This window comes from Microcebus murinus, chromosome X, assembly GCF_040939455.1.
Source record: "Microcebus murinus isolate Inina chromosome X, M.murinus_Inina_mat1.0, whole genome shotgun sequence".
In the NCBI taxonomy this organism is placed as follows: Eukaryota; Metazoa; Chordata; class Mammalia; order Primates; family Cheirogaleidae; genus Microcebus; species Microcebus murinus.
Window position 1 is genome coordinate 46,854,330 of NC_134136.1, and position 6,711 is coordinate 46,861,040.

The window sequence follows — 6,711 nt, forward strand, 5'->3', positions numbered from 1 at the left end:
GTCTCAAACAGTGCTAGGCCTTCAGGCCTGATCCACCACACTCTGCTAGTGTACACAATTCTTACTCCTCCCTCAAGACTGGACACAACTTCGACCAGATTTGTGAAGACCCTAGTTGCTGTAGGAGATGCCCATAGATTCTCCTCTACATTAAAAAAAAACAGGCCGGGCGCTGTGGCTCACGCCTGTAATCCTAGCTCTTGGGAGGCCGAGGCGGGCGGATTGCTCAAGGTCAGGAGTTCAAAACCAGCCTGAGCAAGAGCGAGACCCCGTCTCTACTATAAATAGAAAGAAATTAATTGGCCAACTGATATATATATAAAAAAATTAGCCGGGCATGGTGGCGCATGCCTGTAGTCCCAGCTACCCGGGAGGCTGAGGCAGAAGGATCACTCGAGCCCAGGAGTTTGAGGTTGCTGTGAGCTAGGCTGACGCCACGGCACTCACTCTAGCCTGGACAACAAAGTGAGACTCTGTCTCAAAAAAAAAACAAACAAAAAAAAACAAAAACCAAGAAGCAGCAACACAGTATACCCAAATCATATATTTCCTGGGCCTTCCCCTAGACCAAAGCTTTCCTATAAGGACATCATTGTAAAGCGAATGGACAGATAATTTTGTCACTTTCAATTTATCTTTCTTTTGAGCTCTTAAAAAAAATCACACTGCACGGATTTGCGTGTAATCCCTGTCCTGGGGCCATGCTAATCTTCTCTGTATTCTTCCTATTTTAGTACATGTGCTGCCCAAGCTAACTCCACTTTTATTTTCTAAGTGGAAGCTGCATGTAGGAAGCCGGTGAGTCGCAAGGGGGCAGCAGAGCGCTCCTCGTCACACCGAAGCTTTCAGCACTGGGAACACGCGTCATGCAGGCCGGGCGCGGTGGCTCACGCCTGTTGTCCTAGCTTTCTGGGAGGCCGAGGCGGAGGCCGAGACGGGTGGATAGCTGCTGCTTCAGGGGTTCGACACCAGCCTGAACACACCCTGAGCACAGTCAGACCCCGTCTCTAAATCTAAAAAAAAAGTAAAAAAGGCAAAAAAAAAAAAAAATACACAAAACCCAACAAAACAGCTGGGCGCTCTGGGAAGCGCCTGTAGTCCCAGCTACCTGGGAGGCTGAGGCAGAAGGATCGCTCACAGCCCAGGACCTGGAGCTTGTGGTGACCTGCCCTCACTGCACTCTGCCCAGGACGCCGAGTGACACTCTGTCTCCACAAAAAAAAAAAAAAAAAAAAATGGGAACTGATCCAGTGCCTGCAGAACCCCCTCCCCCTCTTTTAAAAAAAAACAAACAATAAAAAAGGTCTTTTAAATCACTCTTCTCTTTTCAGTTCAGTATTACACCCACCTACACAACTCTTACACACATCAAATATTTTCACACACGCGAACTCAAACTTACAACTCGGCACAAAACACACACTCTCTGCATTACACCCCTTACCTCACAACACGCCCACACCCTCCTCACCCTCCCCTCACCCCTCATGCACTGCCCTGCACTTGCACCACCCTACACACACACCCATGCTCAACACGCACTTAACACGCGCTCCTCACTACTCTGCTCCTTCTTTACACCCTATGCCCACACTGCACTTCACACCCTGCTTTACACTCACACACACGTGCTCACCCACCCTCTTCCTTATGGCTCGCTACCACTCCGTGCTACACACATACCACACTTTATTCACACACTTCCCCCTCACGGCCACTTGCCTTCTTGACACACCTTTCCCATTGTCAATTCTGCTGCTATAAAGTGAAAATATCTTTGTCATAAAATGGCTCTTTGTCCTATGGATAAACACCCAGTCCTGGAATTGCTGGATCAAATGGGAGATCTACTTTTAGTTCTGTCAGGTATCTCCATGCTACTTTCCATTCAGGTTGTACTAGTTTGCAGTCCCACCAGTGGTGTATGATTGTTCCTTTCTCTCCACATCCACGCCAGCATCTCCTGTTGTGGGGCTTTTGGATGAAAACCATTCTCACTGCAGTTAGGTGACATCTCACCATACAAGAATCAGTCTTATGCCATGTGAAAATAAAGGGCAGTCACCAGATTTACAAACAACTCCAATGGCAATAATTGAAACAGAAATAAGACATTAAATCTTGGCTCAGCCCTTGACCCCTTGAGCCACTTGCAATCTATCTGACCCCCAATTCCTCATGAGCTAGGGGTGCTTGCTTCCCACTGTCACCTCCTCACATAGTTGTTATGACAACTAAGTGAGATAACTAAGGTCAAAGCTAAAATGCCTGGTATATGCTGTTTCCATGGAAAACATCACTATTACCATAGAAAGAACCAAGGTGTTACTGAACACTGATTATCTGCTCAGCATGTTGAATCCTTAAAGCTATCTAGTGAGGAAGGATGAGAGTTTAAATGAGAAGTTGAATGACAGCTGAGGGGTTGAATGACATGCGTAAGGCCACACAGTCAGCCACAAGAATAGCAACTCACACTGACCAGGTACTTGCCCTGTGCCAGGCGCTCACTGCTCTGAGCATTTGTATGGCTTAACTGCGTCTTACAAATGTTCTAAGCAGTGGGTATCATCATTATGCGTGTTCAACAGAAAGGGAAACTGAGGCACAAGGAAGCGAGGCCAGAGTCACACTGTGGAGTGTAAGCGTGGAGCTGGGGTGGGAGCTGAGGCAGTCTAGCTCTGGAGCCTGAGTTCTGAGGGCCACGCCACCCGGCAGAGGTGGAGTTTCACCTGAGGTCAAGCTGAGACAGAGCCCAGGCTCTTCCCACCACCCTACGCAACTTCCAAGCTAGTGTCACCGAGAGCTCGGCACTTGTCCTTGAGGCTGCATCAGAACAATGAGAACAAGGGGTGTGAGGAAAAGGAAGGAGGAGGTGATTAACTTGCCCACAACTGAAGAGGAGGGAGAATCTCATCTGAAATGCCATTATGTTAACGATGAGCAGAAATACAGACTTTCAAGGGAGGCTATTCAGCTTCAGGCAACTGCTGTTCAACTACAGCTGATGACTCTGACGTCCCATCTCTGCCCAACACACTCCCGTGAACTTCCCCTGCGTGGGAGGCCCACCCAGACCTCCAGGACCTCCAGGACCTTCCCCCACCAGACCCAGGTCCAGGGCAGGCCACCAGTTCTGCACAGCCATGTCCTGTAAGCACACAGGATAAAAGACGTCCCCCCACACACCCTGGCCTAGGCAGGGATGCAGGTCCTAGTTCTCCAAAAGGATTGGGGGATGTTTAAAAGAGACAGAAAATATTTTTGCCATATTATCAGCCCCTTTCCTCTGTTACAGTAGCTTCCAGCAAGGTCTGCTCAAGACTCTCATGGAAATCCAAACCAACACCCCCACCTCGACCCCACTACAGCCCCCTCCACCCACTGCCATGTGTCCCTCAACCCCATCCCAACTGCACTTCTTAGGTGGCCTCTAGTCACTGCCTCCATTTCTTCCCCTCTCACTCCCGCCTCCACCCTCTGCAGTCTGGCTTTTGCCATTCAGAATTTTCCGATATTTACACTGTGGATATTCTCGGCTTCTGTGATAGACTGCACAGTCTGACAGACCCTCAGGTTCCTCCCACCTCTCTGACAGCAGCTCTGTCTTTGCAGGCTCAATATTCTCTCCCAGGACACTAAATGCACCTGGGCCTCAAGTCTTGGTCCTGGGCCTTCCTGTCTCCTCCTCTCTGTCCTCCTTCCTGTTCTCTGTCATCTTCCCAGCTTCCGTGTCACCTACATGCCACTGAGTCCCAAAGTTACATCCGCAGCCCAAATGTGCCTCTGACTGCAGACCCGTGTACCCAGCTGCCTCTGTGACATCTCAGCCTGAGCGTGTCAGAGCCCTCTCCACCCCACATGCACAGAACCAGCCCGTGATCGCTCCCGCCAGACCCCTGGCCCTTCCGGCACCCAGATCTCCACCCCCTTCCCTCTCCCTCCACTTAACTCCCCACCACGCTCTGTGCCTGTGGATCTTGTTCGGGTCTCCACACTCTGTCCTCTTCCCTCCGTCCCCAGGGTCACCATTGTCCTCATCCTTCTCACTGACATTTCACACGGTCCCTGAACTGGTTTCCTACTGAAACTATTTCAATGGTTTTCCTTCACGTTCAAATAAAGGTCACAATTCCTGGCCTGGCCTCTGAGGCCCTGTGTGCCTGTTCCTTCTCCAGCCTTGTCAACCGATGGCTTCCGTTTCCCTCCAGGACTGACCCTCATTATTTCCATTGCCATCCTTTTGTGTCTGGTACATGCCCTGCTCCCTCCTACCCCAGGACCTTTACACATACTGTCCCCTGCTTTTAAAAAAAATTTTTGTAGTGACAAGAACTTACTGAAATTCCCAGGGTGGTCTTAGAATCCTGACCTCAAGGATTCTTTTGGCCTTGGCCTCTCAAAGTGCCAGGATTACAGGTTTGAGACACCTTGCAGGCCTGTCCTCTTTTTATGGGAAGTTGTTTGCCGACTAACACGTAGTCATCCCTTAGATGACGAGTCCATGGCCACCGCCTCAGAAAAGGCCCGAGGCTTCTCCCTATTATGTGGTCTCAGCCAACTCTCCTTCCTAGACCTAATTATGGCTTTACCTTTACATGTTTCTATGTCACCCTTAATTATTGTCCTCTACTAAATTTTTTTTTTTTTTGAGACAGAGTCTCATTCTGTTGCCTACGCTAGAGTGCTGTGGGGCCAGCCTAGCTCACAGCAACCTCAAACAACTAGACTGAAGCGATCCTTTCTGCCTCAGCCTCCTGAGTAGCTGGGACCACAGGCATGCGCTATCATGCCCAGCTAGTTTTTTCTATATACTTTTAGTTGGTCAATTAAATTCTTTCCATTTTTAGTACAGATGGGTTCATGCTCTTGCTCAGTCTGGTCTTAAACACCTTAACTAGAGCGATCGGCCCACCTTGGTTTCCCAGAGTGCCAGGATTACAGGCATGAGCCACCGTGCCCAGCCTTGTCCTCTACTAAATTTTAAGCTACAGGAGGCCTGTGATGGTGGCAGTCCCTCCCACAGCTGTGTCCCCATTTCTTGGCACAGTGCTGGGGACACAGCAGCTTCTCCATGAATATTTGTGGAGGGAAGGAATGAAAATGCTTTGTTTTCTTTTTCCTGAAACTCTACTATAGGATTCACATGTACAATCCAGCGAACTGTCCTGGCTAGTTTTGAGCTATTTCCATGAAGAAGAACATCAGAGTTGGTAAATGGAGTCTCGTACGGGGTCCAAGACTAACTATCAGTTAAATGTGTTCCTGCTCCCAGTAGTGTTTGGATTAGAGAAGTGGAAAGAAGTGCGCTGTGGTGGTGTATGTCAGTAATCCCCGCTATGAGGGACACTGAGGTGGGACAATCGCTTTAGTCCATGAGGGCTACAGAGGCAGTCCTTGTATCCATAAGAAAAATAAATAATATGAGAAAGGAAGTGGCATCAGTCACACTTTGGCCATGATAGGAGATGGGAGCCATGTTGGAGGTGGGAGACTCTTTCACGTGTCACTCACATCAGCCCCCAGCCCCCAGTCCACCTTAACTAGGGCTGAGGCCAGAGCTGGGTGTGGGCTGTGACTGGGAGAAGAGCCAGACTTGTACTGGCAACGAGTGGCCGCAGTGTCAGGTGAATGCACAGGTCCTCCCTGAGCCTCACCGGCTTCGTGTTCACGAGCTCAGCTGTGTTGACTGAGTATTTCTGCAGGGCACACTGTGTGCCAGGCACAGTGCTAGGGCTGGGGGTAGAGAGGAGACTGGGGCTGACATGGTCCCTGCCCTTGAGTGGGGGAGACAGGGGAGCAGGAGATTTCAGGCGACACGGTAAGTGCTCTGAGAGGAGGAAGCACTGGGGGAGCCCAGGGGAGGGGCCCTGACCCAGCCTGGGGGTGGAGGGGATGTGCCCTGAGCCCACTCCTAAGGCATGAGTAGGACCCACCCTTGTCACAGGGGGTAGGGGACTCTGAAGGAAGGGCTTTTGAAGCAAAAGGAGCACCGTGAGCAAAGGCACAGAGACGGGAACCTGCACGGAGTGTGGGGGAACAGCGGGGAGTTCTGCTTTGCTGTACGCGGTTGGCGTTGCTGGGAGCAGAGGCTGGAAGGGGAGGCCTGGGCCTGTAGTAGCAGCTGGGACTCCATGGCCAGGCAACGGGGAGGGCTCTGTGCACGGCTTTCACAGGGAAGTGACATATTTGTGGTTTGGAAAGGTGCCGTGGCTAATGTAGTTTTTCTTTTTCTCCTTTCTTTTTTTATTTTTGACATTGGGTCTCACTGTGCTGCCCAGGCTGGAGAGCAGTGGCATGATCATAGGTCACTGTAACCTGAGTTTCTGGGCTCAAGGGATGCTGTTCCCCCAGCCTCAATAGTAAAGTGCAGGCACGCACCACTACACCTGCTAACTTTCCTATCAAAGTTCTTTGTAGGGAGAGCGTCTTGCTATAATGATCAGGCTGGTCCCAAAGGCCTGGCCTGAAGTAATCCTCCCGTCTGGGTGTAAAGTGCTAGGATTACAGGTGTGAGCCACCGTGCCTGTCCCCTGGCTGCTGTGTTGAGGACTCACTGGAGCTCGGTGGGCACAGGAAGGCAGTCCTCCATCAGACACTCAGGACAGGGACATTTCTGAGGGTGACGCATCTGGGGAGCAGTCACATTAATAGGGAAAAACCCCCACCCCAGGGCCCCATGGCTGAACTCACTACTGATTGGATGTTAAA

The 6,711-nt window shown here is 50.6% G+C and overlaps 1 non-coding gene across 1 annotated transcript; it reads right to left on the reverse strand.

Moving 5' to 3' along the window:
- Positions 1–651: 651 nt before the first annotated feature.
- Positions 652–758, reverse strand: LOC142866070 (U6 spliceosomal RNA). The gene has a single exon (XR_012916139.1). It is a non-coding gene; the product is annotated as a U6 spliceosomal RNA (small nuclear RNA).
- Positions 759–6,711: the final 5,953 nt, after the last annotated feature.